The 17,003-nt window shown below is 45.2% G+C and overlaps 1 protein-coding gene across 3 annotated transcripts in view; it reads left to right on the top strand.

Moving 5' to 3' along the window:
* Positions 1–17,003, top strand: part of LOC119442422 (serine/arginine repetitive matrix protein 1) — a 124,656-nt gene that overhangs the window by 19,689 nt on the left and 87,964 nt on the right. The window contains exon 1 of one of the 3 annotated variants that reach the window (XM_037707297.2): positions 5,520–5,713. The exons of 1 other annotated variant lie outside the window; for it this stretch is intronic. The gene's annotated coding sequence lies outside the window, so the exon portion shown is untranslated. Of the gene's footprint in view, positions 1–5,519; positions 5,714–8,767; positions 8,786–17,003 lie in introns of those variants that run through there. One more of the 3 variants, XM_037707298.2, reaches the window with a different exon arrangement.

The raw sequence follows: 17,003 nt of genomic DNA, 5'->3' as shown, positions 1-17,003 counted from the left end.
CTCTTCTTCATTCCTCGCCGCCATTCATTCGGGCAGGGCTGGTCTTTTGCTGGCTGCGCGGCTTAAAATTACTTTGTCATTTGAGAGCTACAGTCTTCTAACCGTCACTCTAGACTTCACCTCCTTCTCTTTATCTTTGCATTCATTCTGCTTGGGAGGGCTGATGCCTTCCTCGTATATCTCTGGTTTCGTGTTGCGGTTCCTTACATTACTCTGTCACTGTACTTTGTCTTCTATTACTGGTCTATTCTATCTGTTCTATATTCCCTTTGTGTTTCATTGTATCTGTGCTAATTGAGTTGGGAATTAAGGGCTGATCGTTTGCTCGTATATCTCGGGTTTCTTGCCTCACTGCTTACTTAACCACCGAGTATACCTTTCGCCCGCTCCTTTCTCAATCTATTCATTCTGCTCTTCGCCTTCTTTTCTCTGTATCGCTTCAGCCCATCGTGAGGCATTTTCAGCTGCCATCTTGATTGTCGTTGCTCAAGGCGCGTGACTTTTTTTTTTTTTTTGTCATTGTATACCCTCCTTCCGTCCCTTCCGTTTTGACTTACATCTCCTTTGATCGTTCCACTCGATTGGTGGTATAGGGTTCTTGTTACGCGCAGTGGGGGGTATATTTGACGCGGTTGTCCCGTGCTTCTTGCGATACACGATCCGCCGACCCGCGTAGCTATCTTGTTGCTCACCCGCGCTCCTTGTATTTCGTTGGGCGGCAGCTACACTCTCTCGTTGCTTTCAGTCTCTGTTCTCTCCTCCGTTCCTGTTTTCTTTTTTCCTGCCTTTTTTACTTCTCGCACGCTCTAAGAACAAAGGGAGTTCCGACGATTCCTTTGATAGGGCTAACTGATTGTCCTATATTTCATTTCATTTATTTATTTCATGGCCGTTCAGGCGTTACGGAAGAGAGTGGATGACGAGAAAAAAAAAAAAAGCAGCGCGAACAATAACAGCAAGTTGTTTAGTATAGGTGATGACAAATTGCAGACTTGAGCACGTGGGATCTTGTATGGATACGATGGAGGCGGGAAGATGATTTCAGTGTATGCTAGTAATGGTAATAGATGATTCAGAATACAGGTTAGTTGTTGATGCTTGAACGCTAACTTTGTGTCTGTGGTCAATGCGCGGTGGCACGTAGTTAGAAGTGATTAGCAATTATTGTTTCAGATTTGCATTGGCGTAATATATTTTGTGCAGTACACAGAAACGAGAAATTCGACGGCGCAGAGACAGGTCACGAAGGTGTAACTTTTTTTTTAACACGAAAGTGTTTTATGCCGGGGTCCACCAAGACTTCACTGATGTATTTCCGTCACGGAAATACGTCATAGAACATAATACAAAGAAAGAAACCAGAAGAAAAAGTTCCACAAACATGCAAAATTTGGAAATCGAACCCACGACCTCTCGGTCCGCGACGGTAGATCGCCGAGCGTTTAACCCATTGCGCCACAAACGCATTTGCAGAGAGCTACACAGACGCGCCTTATATATCTAACACTCCTCCGTGTACCCGCGCTCTTGCTCGGGGCGGTGCCGCCGCCTACGAGCAGAAAAGAGAAGTACTGCATTATGACACTAACGCGCACCGACAGTGAACGCTTCGGTGGTCTCAGCACTACGACGCCTCGATGCCAGCATTCGAAGGGACGCTGGCATCAAGAAGCACTACCAACGCCACCTAGGTGGCGTTCACCGTACTCAGCACAGCGGAGCGTGGCCTCCGCAATTAGCTCTGAAAATGTTTCTGAAGTTGATCGCGGAGGCTGCAATTCCGACGCGCTGTATGCGCTGATTTGACTCGGTGACGATTCAGTTACGTGCTTTGTCTTGCGCGTTGTATTAGTGTGTCAGTTACGTGCTTCGTCTTTCGCGTTGTGCTAGCGTGTGCAGCGTAGTGCAGCTTCCATATGCACGGCGGTTGCTCATGGTCATCGACGTTGGTAGTCGTGATGGAGGAGACGTGCCACCAGGCGTCAGCGTGGGTGCATCAACGCCTAAGGGCGCTTTAGCCACAAAACACCAATAGACATTATATATCAATGTGCAATAAACATTACACTACTTCTGTGAAGACACGTTTCACTTTCGTGTTCTATACCGATTCCTATATAAGAGGGATCAACCACATTTTTTTTTTCATTTATGGAACGCTAGCTGTCCGGGAGTAATTAATTCACTGCGATAAACCTAGCAAAGCGGTTCTGGACCGACTCTAACAAGGACGTAAGAGAGTTAGTGTACGGGTCCCAGACACATGAGGTGTACTCTAGTTTAGATTGCACGAATGTCTTGTAAAGTAATAGTTTGAGGGATATAGGAGCAAGATAACACTTACGACGAAGAAATCCAAATGTTCCGCAATCATTATTTATAATGTGATCAATACGCGTTTGGCAGGAAAGTTTCTCACTAATACGCACACCGAGGTACTTGTACGGGCTAACAAGGTTCAAAAAGCTACCATTAAGAGAATAGATATACAGGGTTCATGTGTTTTAGTCATACGTGCAATTCGCATGGCTTTGCACTTGTTAATGTTTTGTTTCATTAACCAAGTATTGCACCAGCTGGAAATATTATTAAGGTCAGACTGAATGGTAGATTCATCGGTGGTGTTAGAAATTTCTCTGTATATAACGCAATTGTCCGCAAAACGCTTCATGCAAGAACTAACCGTTTGGAAGGTATTAAACAGAAACAAGGAATAAAGGGGGTACTAGCACAGATCCCTGAGGAACACCTGATTTAACTGGAGAAGTGCGGGAGTCATACTCGTTCGTTAGTATTGCGTCTTGTTGCTTAGGAAACACTCCATCCATTTAACTATATACTAACATCAACGTTTAGTTTATTAGGTTTGAAAAGCAGTCGCTGGTGAGAGACAGTGTCGATAGCTTTAGCAACACCAGTAAATATGCAGCATACAAAAGATTAACGATCCAAGAAAACAGGTAAATCGTTAGTAAATGTTAACAGTTGAGTCTCGCAAGAGTTATGTTTACGGAAATCGTGCTGCTTAGATGTACATAATAATAATAATAATAATAATAATAATAATAATAATAATAATAATAATAATAATAATAATAATAATAATAATAATAATAATAATAATAATAATATTAATAATACAAGATTTCATTCTAGAACATCAGCAAGACGGGGTTTTAATGGTATATTTAACCATTTTCTACCGAGTTCTTGTGCTCTTACGGAGTACGTTCACTTTGACTCGATACAAGAAGGTTAAACGTATTCCATGGGGTGAGTACGAACACTCTCGGCGATGTAGTTACCGATTGGACCAAGCAGTTACACCAGTATACAGGAGTTAATTTTCAACGCTTCATTGTTTTAGAACATATATATATATATGTATATATATATATATATATATATATATATATATATATATATATATATATATATATATGTCCTGCAGTGGACATAAAATATAGGCTGATGATGATGATGACATACGTTCGGTACCTCGGTACCTGGTGCTGCTGTTTCCGAATACTCGCAAAACTTTGGAGGGAATGACGTGATATATTTACCAAGTTAGCTGTAAGTTAATCCATACGAGATTTTAAAACAATGAAGAGAATGTGAACCTTCTCTACTTGTGAACCACTGAAAGAAAGCATGAAACTATATATTATATTACAGCATCACGATGAGTAAGTGGATGAGGAAGCGTTCCGACTGACAAGCGTTTTCGGAACACACCGAGGTGGTCAAAGTGTACCATGCGGAAACAGGACTGTCCAAGGTTCAAATGCGTGACAGCTGTGATGCAAGTCCCACTCCAGATTACTCCCGGAATTTTGTGAAAAACACTCCTCTGTAGTGTAAAAAATAATGCCCTGCGCGACACCTCAAGTAGAGGTACGGAAAATGCAAGGAAGTCAGCAGGCGCGTGAGGCACGATGCACACACACACAAAATAAAGAAAAAAAAAGAAAAAGGGGGTGGGGGAGGGTTTAGTGAGGGAAATGCAAGTAACTAACACTAACTAACACTTCTTCTTTACGCTGTTGCATCAGTGGAGACGACGGTATGCGACTGAGGAATGCTGTGGCATCAGTGAAGACGACGCTATGCGACTGAGGAATATAGCCTTTGGTGGAGGATTCTTTACATCTCCCTTCCTGATTCAGCCACGCACCAATGATGAAACAAGTTGTGCTGTAGATACTGACTGGAAGTGCACAGGAGTATAGTAGCCATAAAATGGTTTCACTTAGGAAAAAGAAAAAGGAATGGAGAGTAACCCTGACATGCGTTTTAAATGATAGCACGGCACTTGCATCGCACTCACAGTGCTTGTATACACACACGCGCATCGCTTACAACAATGCTTCGCTAACACCAGTGTTCTGTACCTATGGCTCTGAAGGCTCAGAAAGATTGAATGCTCTTTGAGAGGCGATCAAACCTGCTATCGTGTTTCCGACGAAAGGAATGATAAGGGCCAGATTCATTCAATCACTTTTCACACCATCTGAGGCATGGGGGCATGCTGCACAACTAGTTCTTGCGTAATAAAAAGAAGTAAGTTTTTGTGTTGCCGAGCTAACAAGAATGCGTCGGCACTCCACGCGCTTCTCGGAGGTCTTTTAGATACCGCAGATCTCTTGGCTGTTTTCCTAGCGACGTTTTATCACTGCGCAATGAAGCTATAACTCGAGCAAAGAAACTAGAAGGCGCATTTTCATTTCCAATTTCGTCGCTGCGGGACACAAGCGTGACTCATTGACAGATTATTTTAGTCTTGATGCTACATAACGCGTATACGTGAGGTATACCGCTTTCTTTTTCTTCTCATTCGCGCTTCATTCATTCATTCATTCATTCATTCATTCATTCATTCATTCATTCACTCACTCATTCATTCATTCATGCGTGACAGCCCATTCCGTTTCTTAATGTGAGAATAAGGATGCTTGTCGCAGCGAACGTCCTTACATTGCTCCATATTGCATGAACGCGATTCGAAAGAACTGTGTGGTGCGGAGATAAAACATTCGCTTTGTAATCTCCCGCCGGTACGGAACTCGATATTCTCGCGGATCTTTCTCACAGAGCTGCAGCTGAAACGGCCCGTAAACTCACGATAAGAAGCACGACACGATATAATGGGCTGATAAAAAAAAAAAAGAAAGAAAGCTATCTCATTTTGGGGGAGCAGAAGAGGACGCAACAAGCAGGTAACCGAGCGAATCAAGCCAGAGCACAAGGAAGACAGATTCGCGTGTCTTCAAAAGTTTCCGCCGCTCTCCGTTCTCGTGCGCGTATAGTTTGTACAGGCTTTCCATCTTTCCCGCCGCTCTCCTCCGTCCGGAGTCCACAGGAGAAGGAAGCGACTCCAACGCGATCGGGCGCAGCGTAACCGGGCGAGGGTGATGAGTGGATGAGGCTAGCACGCGTGTCTCGTGGGGTTGCGTGGTGGTGGAGCCCGAAAGCGGCCTCCGCTCACCGCCGCTCGCGCTCGCCGCCGCTCGTCGCCGTCGTCGTGCTGCGCCCCACGGAACTTGGCTGCCTGTCTTTCGCGTCGCCCGGACGGCGTGCCGCGCTATCGGCGTGCTGACGGCCACGGGACTCTCGCCTTCGATGCGAGATAAACGTGCGCGAACAAGCGACAGCTCCCCCCCGTCCATCATCTCGGTTTAGCCGCGCCGCTCCCGAGAGAGGTTGTTCCGTGGTGAGTAGAAGCGGCAAATTTTAGTTGGTTGCACTGCGCGCAATTTCCGAATTATCAACGCTGCAACTTCTCTCAGTAGAGGTAGCATGCGGTGATTTGCCTATAACAATTTGCACTTTCGTTTGAACTTCTAACGCCTTCTCGTGCTGGCGTCTGGCGTGAGTGTGTGTGCGCACGCGCAGATGCGTTGTGTGCGCGTTGAGATGAGCATGTATGTCTTCATTAATCATTCAACATAAGTCAGCCAGCGTGTTTGATTAAGACGCGGTCATGTTCATTATAGGATACGATTATATATAGGAGGCACGAATCATCTGAGCGAAATGGTACAGATTGCGGAGACTGTAAGATGTTCATACTAGGTGAAGCGTGTTTTCCAGGAGGTACGCAGAAATATCGTGTTTGTTCTGCGCTATTTGCTGGCGCGTTGTATTTTGTACCCCGTGTTACACTTATATACGAACCTTCTGCTGAGCTTGGTGAGAAATGCTTGACAATTATTTTCCTCCCCTACGCTTCATCTGCTCACAAGACACAGGTGAGCATGACCTGGACGAGTAAATACGGTGTAGGCCATCTGTAATTTAGAATTCCTGAGTGACATTTTCTCACGGCTGAAGCCTGAAGTCTTGTTATCTTGGTATCACTTTAGTGCGAATTATACTCACCTATACGATAGAATGAAGCCATTCGCGGGTTCGAAAACCAGGGGCCGTATAATAAAGCTTATCGTTTGTAAGCGTTGTTTGATATTGGCCGCGGCGCCTCACTAATGATATGCACGGCTTCACAATTGCCTGGCATCTCATGTTAAGAGCAGTTCTCGCATAAGAATGATTTTGCGCATTTGGACCAACATTCTTGTGGCTGACTTCTCTTCGTGAGAAGATTGCGAGTGGTTCTACGCTTCATAGCATGACTTTCAGTTGGCGATAGGTTCGGACTGGCTGAGCATCCCCGTTAGCTAACCATCCCTGCACGTCGATAAACATCGCTAAGCGTCTTTAGCGTATTTAGCTTCAAAGAACTACGGAATTCGAAACCAGTCTGCCTGCTTAGGTGGCAACACCACCACTGTCGTCAACGCTGTAACGCCAGTACTTTTCCTCCAAAAGCAGTGGCAGGCATCTAACTGCACAGTGAATTTAGCTGCGTATGCTCTTGTCTCCGTGTATGACGCATCCGGGCCAGACGTGGTCGGGTTCAACGGCCACCCGCAGCGGCCATATTGAAACGCGATAACGGCTGCAACGGGTGGGAAACACCGAGCTCATCACGAGGCGCGACATGTCTCCGTATATCAAGCGACGCCGCACCTCAACATCCTGAATGGTTTCCGCTTGTTAGCATACGCCGATCATGCCTTGGAAACAGTATACGCCTGTGTCATGTGCCGGCGGGGACGCAAGTACGCCGACTCAGAATGCGACCGAGAAACGCGAGAGCCGCGCTCTGTACGTGCACAGGACGTGTCGGTGCATGGGCGTAAGGTGTCGCGCCGGCGGCGCCTTGTTTCCTGTCGTTCGTCGAGGCGGTCCGGATGGCGATAATCTGTCCGTGTGACATTGAACCCTGCCGTTCGGCGCCGAGCGACCCCTTCCTCGGTTATCTTTGAAATTCTGATTTCTAACTCGTGTTACTTTCCGAGACAATCTTCCACGTGCTCGAGGCTTCTTGCATCTATACAGCTCGGAAATGACGTAAAATATGTGCTGTCAGGAAAGGCAAGGAATTTCGAGCAGTGCATGGACACAAAGGGAACAAGAAACTCCTAATGCGCTCGCAGTCTTTCCACATGTCTTCGCCTGTAGCTGTACAACACACACGTGCACCACCACCACCCACAGGTCTTGGGAGTTCAGCGCTTGGACACCTTCTCCCGTGATTATTAACTGAACTAAGATGATGATTGATTGATTGATTGATTGATTGATTGATTGATTGATTGATTGAAAGTCAGTGGCAGCGTGCGAGTTATCTGTTATAGGTTGCAACTGGAAGGCGCAGGCGGAAGAAATGTGCTGAAATCGTTATTTGATGACAACCCCCGCTTCCTTTGTTTCTATTTCTTTTTACTGTATTATTTAAGAGGCACTAGTCGTGTTATATAGCGCACTGTTGCGGGCAGTCTTGGAGGTTGACAGGTGCAGTATCGTGGGGCGCTTTCGTGAAGTCCAAGGACCCAATCTCGAAGATAGATGAGACAAAAATATGCTTCGAGTGGGAAATTGTAGCAATACGAAGTGCAATATGGTGCGGCGAACAACGGGGACATAATTTCGCCCTCAGTGGTCCCATTCCGTGCTTCGCTGAAAAAAACTTCGCATGCGCATCTAAACATCGTTTTGAACTAAAAGCACCATCCAGCGCGCATTTAGAAACCAAGCACTAAATGTGACCACATCTATCAAGTTTAACACTCGAACATGCAGAATAGCTGGTGAAGTACATGCCACGAATTTTGCGGCGAGAAGCCAGAACGGAGAGATAAGTGCGAAGCATTATAACTATTGTTAGTCTATCACCAACGAAAGAGATGTGCGCTTAGATATCTGTACGTTTTCATATTTTTATCCAAACCGACCACGATCTCGACAAAGACACCTTGTAGGCAGCTACATATCCACCGCACGACACTCCTATGCAGCCCCGTCACGGTGCCGGATGCAAATGAAGCCGGGTGCGTCTTTCCTTTGGACCCTTTATCGCGCGCTCCGCAGGAAATGCTTCCCCGGTTCCTCTTGCGTTGCGTTATAACTGCCTTCGTCCCGACGTGGTACGCCTGTTGATGTCGGGCGGCTGCGGCTATCTCACGAGCAAAGGATACGCGCGATATCTCGGGTTCTTTCAGTGAAAGGGGGTGGGTACGCCTGTGTGCGCGAGCGTCGACGGTTCTTCTTATCACTAGCGTTCTACAGGTAATGCAAATTTCGCTCGCCCCTGATATACCACTTCTGCCTTTCTCACGTATAGAGACTTGGTCAAAATCAACTCAAGTGTGCCGAGAAGAGAACCGACGGCATTCAGTGCGGCGCAGCTCTTAGTGGGCCCTCAGAATTCCACTTCTTAAATGTGAGCGCTGACACTTTTTTCTCATTCTTCAATGCTCCAGTGCCTTGTTAGTCCCCTCGAAAACAGCAAGTATACGCTTATGCTGTGGCCTGGAAACTATAATAATAATAATAATAATAATAATAATAATAATAATAATAATAATAATAATAATAATAATAATAATAATAATAATAATAATAATAATAATAATAATAAATCATTTATTTGTTTAACGTGCCCAGAAATAACCCTGAGGTCTGAGGGCTAGCGCACGCATACATCAAAAGCGAAATACCAAGCGAAAAAAAAGTCTAAAGGAGAATATAAAAAGTAAAAAAAAAAACGCAACAAGCACAATGAATTAAAGGAACAAATTATGACAACAAGAGTTTAAATACAACAAAACGCAAGGTGCAAGAAAAAAAGAAGAAAAAGGAAGGAGAGGGAAGGCAGTTAAACGATGTGTGAAACTTTGACACAACAGCGCAACGCTCGGAAAAGAGCAATGAAAGTGAGTTATAAAAAAATATCGAGATCGTGAAAAGAAGCGTTCTAAAGACTCAGTATTCTCTGGTCGGTTGAGTGTTGGTGATGACATGCAGGAACATGAAATGGTCTATGATCTCTGGGTATCTTGCAAGGAATACAAAACGTGATGCAACTGAGGAGGTCGGGGCAGGTGAGGATACCGTGAAGGAGTTTGAAAAGAAACAAAAGCCAGCGCGATTACGTCGGCAGCGAAGTTAGGGTAATGACAATCAATCCAACGGTGCTGGAACAAGGTCCAGTGTGCGTGTTAGCAAAGCGGTGATAATATATGCTTAGAAACGTTTTCTGGGCCCGATCTATAATGTCACTCTTGGATCTAGAAATGTCATTCCAAACGACGGACGCGTATTTGAGTTGAGGAAAACAGATTGTTGTGTGCAACTTCGTGGTGCGGATAGGTGTAGGAGAATGGAATTCCATCGATAGTCTGCAAACAGAACCAAGAGAGCGCGTACCCTACTTTGCAACGCGTTTAGGGTGAGCTGAAAAGTGTAAGGTCGTCTCAACGAGTACACAGAGATCATTGATCTCGCTGACCTTACACAATGGTACAGAATCTACAGAATAAGAAAAAGAAATGCTTGCTGTTTCGCGATTGAAAGTCGTGACTTTCGTCTTAGCGGCATTCAAGGTGAGGTTAATAATTTTGCAACATTTAGAGAAAGAAAACAGGTCAGACAACAAAATGTGGCAGTCACCAACAGTATGAATTTTCTTTAAAATCTTGATCTCATCGGCACATTGAAGGAATGAGTGAAAACGGGAACAAATTTCATTATTAGAAACTTTTAAAAAGAAGTGTTCCTAATACTGATCCTTGAGGAACGGCGCCAGCTGCCGTGTACAAAAAATACGTTTGGCCATTGACGTTAACGTAACGTGACCTATCAAGAAGATAACTGCACAAGATATTGACGACTCACGATTCAACACCAAAGTGCGTAAGCTTGACCAGAAGCAGTAAGCGGCTGACTACGTCAAACGCTTTGCTGATGGATGGATGAATGAAAAACTTTATTAGGGTCCTTTATGGCGCGCGCTATAGGGTTACAGCAAATGGTGTCAACTTGCCTCCTCTGGAGTACCGGCGCGGAAATCTGCGTCATGAAACTTGCAAGATTTGTGATAGTGGAGCGGCCGGAAAGAAATCCATGCTGATTCGGAATCAAGGAGTTTTTCACAGTAAAAAACAGTGTGTTGTGAAGGACAAGCTCAAGAAAACTTAGACGTGGCCCAGAGAAGAGCTATCGGGTGATAATTCAACAATACGAGCAGTTTTCTACATGCGAGGGAAAGTGGAAGTACTTAACCAGTTAATAATAAATATACGTATCACTACTGGGGCAGATATAGTGACGTAAGCTTTTAGACTCGCTGACGGGATGCCATCTGGGCCGCGGAAGAGGGAAGGCTTTAAACGCTTAAGGCATTCGCTGATGAGCTTTTCATCAATCAACACAGCACTAGATGTAGGAACCGCTGTGTGCTGCTGACTGACACCAGCGTTGAAGCCTGAAGATTTATATAAGGATGAGAAATGGGCAGCAATTCAGTGCGCCACTGCTTAGACTTCTACTCCGCTTGAATCAAGCAGGCGAAAACGCTCTCCACCTTTACTAGAGCGCTTGCGGATATACTTCCAAAATTCTGCCGGCCGGTTGGAGGCGCTCTTTTCTAAGAATGCGATATATGAGTTGTAATCCCGCGTATAGAGGCGTTAGCAAAGAGCCCCAAAAAGAGGAGTTCTAATAATAATAATAATAATAAGAAGAAGAAGAAGAATAGATTTTTTTATTTTTGACGGCATACTCACTTTCTCATTTGTGTTGCATATCCATTTAACCTTCCGTCCTTTATATTATCGACTACAGTCCGTGGTCGTCGGTAGTGTTCATCGTCGTCTTCGATGTAGCAATTTGTCGTCTGTAAGTCACTGGCTTTACAACAATTTTCTAGCAACGTCGTACGCGTTGCTTCTTCTACCTCGCTTCTTCGTACCTAACATTACTACATTTGCTCTGTTTTCTACCCCATTTTTGTTTTCCGTCACAGACCGGAGTTATTCGCCGACCCCTCCCTCGCAGAAGCGCCAATTTCCTAATTTCAAATATATTTGACTGAAAGCAAATGTTTTGCCTCTCGCGGCCGAGTCGGAGGAAATAACCGTTCTCATCACATGTTTATCTATCGCGTGAGCGTGCTCAGGCTTCTCGGTCACAGCTGCCATCGCGAGACGGCAGGTACGTATCAAGGCGGTAAAAGCCCGAGACAGCAATCACGCTCTGAATGGCTGTTCACGGCTTGTATATTGTATAGTCCGGAGACAAATTTACCCGTCAACACCGCGCCGACACTCAACGCGTTCCGCCATATAGTACCAGCGAACGTTATGTTTTATGACGTACAAGCGCGAGTGAAATGATCTCGTGGTCTCTCTTTCTCTCTCTCTCCTTCCTACGGGAAAAAGCCGCGTACGGACAGACACGCCCCGTTTCCGCGGCCGGCTGAGACTTTTCCTTCGGCCCGGCTGCCGCACTTTTTCTCCTTCCTGTTTCCTGGCGTGTATCACCACGGCGCTGTGCGCACGCCTCACGCGTAGCATCCACAGTGCGCGGGTGGGGGCGGAGAAGGGTTCCACGCGGCCCTTGGCCGGGTTTCAGGATTTCCTTCACCCATCATCTAATACTGGTGCCTGATCTCGAAGACGGCCGGCTTCCGCCCTTGGAAGGGAAACGGGCCGAAAACAGAAGTCGAGGACACGCCGCCGTGGTGCTGGCCGGCACAGTGCAATGGTGGGCATGAAGTGGCATCGTCGAGAGTGGATCATTCATGCTGCGCCGAGGCCGTATAATTACAATGGACAGACGCGGAACGCCTGTACATTCGTGTTGCACTTCCTGAATGTGCTCGTCCCCCGCTGAAGGCTCATACTAGTACTAGTGTGTGTGTGTGTGTGGTGTGTGTGTTGTGTGTGTGTGTGTGTGTGTGTGTGTGTGTGTGTGTGGTGTGTTGTGTGTGTGTGTGTGTGTGTGTGGTGTGTGTGGTGTGTGTGTGTGTGTGTGGTGTGTGTGTGTGTGTGTGTGTGTGTGTGTGTGTGTGTGTGTGTGTGTGTGTGTGTGTGTGTGTGTGTGTGTGTGTGTGTGTGTGTGGTGTGTGTGTGTTGTGTGTGTGTGTGTGTGTGTGGTGTGTGTGTGTGTGTGGTGTGTGTGTGTGTGTGTGTGTGTGTGTGTGTGTGTGTGTGGGTGTGTGTGTGTGTGTGTTGTGTGTGTGTGTGTGTGTGGTGTGGTGTTCGCATGTACGGGACAAAAGGGGGCAGACACAGGTCAAGCGCCCAAAGTGCGCGCTTGTTAAACCTGCCAGTATAGACCAATAAACCCAGCAACACGCTGTAGTAAGCTACATAACAAAAATAGGTTGATCTATAGACTATTATCCTCCAAGAGTGCTAGGTTTGTAAGAAACCGTAAGATGCTTTTTCTTTTTCTGGTAAGATGCGCGTCTTCTTAGGCAGTTGTTATTTTCGTTCGATTCTATTCATTTATCATCCGTCGCAGTGAGCGGTTCATACTGACGATAATACAAACCGAGCTTCTTTCCAGCCAGTGGTGAAGAGCAAAGATAATGAAAAAAATTGAAAAGAATTCGTTGCATAATACTGCTCCTAGCTTCTAACTCGCGATCCTATTTATGTTAGTATAACGAGATAGCTAGGCTTTCATTTGATCAGCATATGCCCTCTCACTCAAGTTATCTGCGCCTTCTGTCACCACACACCGTGTAGCCACCCACTCTGCGCGACTCTCGGCCACAGGGACGCGACCACTTGGTTGAGAGACGAAAAAAAAAAAAAAAAACGCACACAAATGAGGCGCGCTTTTTGCAAAAGTAACAATTTTCCGATAATAAAAGGCGGATATGTAGCGGCTGGAACTAAAAATGTACAGATATTGGCAATTAAATAGGGCGTTCATTAGCTTCTCTGAATATAATCGCTGGAAATGGTCGCTAAGCGTTTTTTGAATAAAGCAGTGACCGAAATGAAGTGAATGTTAACTAGACTAGCAACAACCAAGTAAAACACGCACGACATTTAGCGGAACTAATGCCTAAAACGTTGCATACAAATATACAGTCATGAGCAACGTGATGGGGAACACCGAACTCGTTTTTGAGCAAGAATTATTCACGATCTGGTGTACTCGAATACGACCTGGTAATACGTAACAAGTCCATTTCCTGTTGAACATTTAGTCGCACTGAACTCTTTTGTGTAGGGCACTTATTCATTACGGCTTTTGAAAAGAAATTTGCGTGTTCAGCTTCATATTGCTCTAGGGTGTACAATATCGTAGCTTCTTGAAAAGTAGAAGTCACATTAAGGAAGTGTTCCTTCCTCGAGAAACAACCTTTAAAGCAAAATGTTCGCCTCCATTTAGTAAGTATTTATCTTTTAAATGAGTACTGCCACGATATTTTCAACTACTCGTTTTCTCGCGTTAAGTGAAGGTCCTAGACCTCTAGACCCTAGAAAAAAAATTGTGACAATTAAGCCTCTAGAGAGTCGAAAATAATGTAATATGATAGCTTTTCTACAGCCAGTTTTCGTTTCGTGTCTCAGTAGGATAATGTGTCGTGGCGTCACGAAATAAAATGAAGGCACATATTTTTACTCTGTTGACATTCGCAATATCCTTCAGTGCAAAGCTTTGGCACGCTAGAAAAGTCCTGCCATCAGAGCGCGAGTGACGCAGACAGCTGGTGTTGCTGCTTGTATACAGCGCTTGAAGCAGGCGTTTGCGTCATATGCGACCTTTTCCTTTCGGTAGCGTGAAAGGCGTTTATTCTAAACTTGCAATTTTTGCAGTATACTGTACTAGGCCGATAAGGATACTCTTGGCACTCTGAGGTAGCTTATCCTATATATACTTAAAATAATATTGTGGTGAAAAGATAAGCGGAGGACCATATACCATTCAAGGCGCATAATTTTGCCACAACCGTTTTTGGCCACACGCCGTACAGTCGCAGGTATCAATAGGTTCGGCGCCTTTACGACGTCATGGTGTAAGTCTGAATACTGAACAAGCAAGCTTCGCGCCTGCTTTTTCTTTTTCAAAACCGGCGACGGCAGTCGTCAGTTGATCGGAATTTCTGACGAGTCAGCGGAAAATGAGACATGTGTGTGTATGTGTGTGCCGTGTGTGTGTGTGTGGGGGGGGGGGGGGGGGGGGGGGGGGGAATTGAGGTGACGTGCGCTCTGCCTCGCTGACCGCGGGGCAGTCGCCGACTGTTCCTTTTCTCAGCGAGCACCTTGACCGTGGCGATGAGCGCGCGGAGGCTATCTGGCGGCTCTGTTTGTTTACTGGCGGCTCGGGCAGGCGCGGCGTTTTCTAAATCGGTGCCTCAAGGCGCCGGCCTTGTCGCCTCGCTTTTGCTACTGTTTCTACTCAGGTGCGCACCGCACGGGGGAAAAAGTAGAAAAATAAAAGAAAAGAAACAACAAACAGACAAATTCAAAATTGACAGCAGGGGTTATTTCTTGCGAGAAAGGATTGTGTTGCTTTATTTTGAGAGAAAGCCACTTCCTAGTTTCTTGTTGAATTGAAAATAAGTATTGAAAACTTTAATGGTCGCTATGGCATCTTATATTTTAAAATAAAGGAAGCACATTCGGAACCAATGCAATTGTACTGAACGAGCTGGTGCATATCGTAGTCGAAGTGGTTGTTAGCGGTAACCTACTAAATAGTAGTAGTAACTACTAACCTACTAAATACTATCTAAATAGTTAGCGCTCTTTACCTTTGCTATGGGGAAATCTTTTCTTTTTCATTTTTTTTTTCTTGTTGTTGCTGTTGCACTTGAACGGAAAATACGTATAGGAGACTGTCGCCACGTTTTGGTAAGGGCTTCTTCGCACTTTAATGAAGGAAACAAGCCAGGGAAAACGATAATTGCAACAGTAATTAATAACCTTTAGTGAAATTGAAATGTCGTGATGACTTCTATCATACTTTTCAATCAACAATTACATATACGATATGAAATAAATTGGTACAAAAATACTAGGGTGATGCATGAAATGACCCAAATAACGCGAAGGTTCGTCTAGTGTGCTGGAGGTTTGCCGCTACAGAATAGAATAGTCGATTCGCGACCCGATGTATTCCTCTTGTGACGTTCGCAGCTTTTAAAAACGCTGCGCTGACGTCACATGGCGCTGCTCAATGGAGCTATGTATATATGTTGTCTGCGCCGTAGACAAATGCTGAACTTTGAGTATATATCGTTCCCACGGAACCGGGCCAAATGGAGAGCTCAAGTTGCCATCGCGCTCTTTCTTTTTTTACACAGACGTGCTAAGGCGAACCGTCAGGGGCTTCATGGTCGTGTCCAGGAAGCGAAGCGATCCACAAATACATGCAGCCGTCAAAAACTTGAAGACGCTATCGTTATCATCAGCGGCCTTGTTCTGCATGGCCTGTGCATACGCTGTAATTGTGCCAGGCTTACACTTTCCGCCTCGCTTCAAATTCAAAGGCAGCGAGTCTCAAAGGCGCTTAGCGGAAGCAATATCCAAGGTAATTTCTCCAGCCTTCACCTGCAGACAGCTTTAGTCAAAACAAAAATGAATACCAACACGGATAAAAGAGGTGCCAATGTCTTGGCACATTGCACCATTTTTTTTTTGAACTTCCCTAAACCTGAGTAATTGCTCTCCTGAAGCGTGCACGCAGAATAATAAAAAAGAAAGAAAGAAAGAAACTTTTGTTTTGGACGTTCACACGAGCATCAAGAGCCTCGCACGCGCGCTCAGTAACTTCGCGCTTACTTGCCAATCCTATTTTGCGATTTATTATTCCCTTGTTTTTGTTGACCCAGTTTTGAGTCCTTCGCTGATAAGCCTTTTCTTATAACACTGCGTGCGATCGTGCGTGCGCCTAAATGATGTGTCGTTTATTCGTCTCGATAAGGCAAACGCCGCTATACGCTGGTTGAAGAGAACGTTCACTATTAACACCTATAATAGTATAAATTAATACCGTTTTGACATTGGATAATCACTTACATCTATGTGTTAATGTGAGCGTAAAATGCTTATAACAGGCGGTGTCAGCCAAGTGCTCGCGTATTCTCTCGCCTCCACTCCAAGTGATTTGCGCTTATCTCGCACAATCTCGGTGATCTCGCAAAGCCTTGCCAAGCACCGTTCGCTACCCTGCGCTTTCTAAAGAGAGTGAGAAAGGAGCTTTATATATATAGGTCAGCCGCTTTCCAGGCTTTGTGCCGAAGAAAGGATTTGCTGGCACTGCCGATATACTGTAGACGGCGGTATAGGGTGAGCTAGTTCTACCCACCCTAACTCTAGTGCTCGAGAGGGCGTAATTTTGCTGTTTGCCATTAGGGGGCGCCAGTGCACTTCCGGCTCTCTATCAGCCCACTTTATTTAGTGGACGTGAAATAGAGTAGCACGCCTCACGCTCCAACATTTGTGCTTTGCAGCTATGAGCATGGCTTTACAAAATAATAATAATAATAACAACAATGGTTTCATCAGAAGCCGCAGTAGAAATATACTGTACTGTGCTTAAGGCATGAGAAGCGTTGTCTCTTTTTTTCTGTTATGGATGGTACGTTCTTGTTGTTGCTATTTCTTAGGGAAGCTATATTTTTGTCACTCCTTTCT

This window comes from Dermacentor silvarum, chromosome 2 (genome assembly GCF_013339745.2).
Source record: "Dermacentor silvarum isolate Dsil-2018 chromosome 2, BIME_Dsil_1.4, whole genome shotgun sequence".
Taxonomy (NCBI): Eukaryota; Metazoa; Arthropoda; class Arachnida; order Ixodida; family Ixodidae; genus Dermacentor; species Dermacentor silvarum.
Note: the sequence above shows the minus strand (reverse complement) of the source record. Positions and strands in the feature narration are given on the sequence as shown.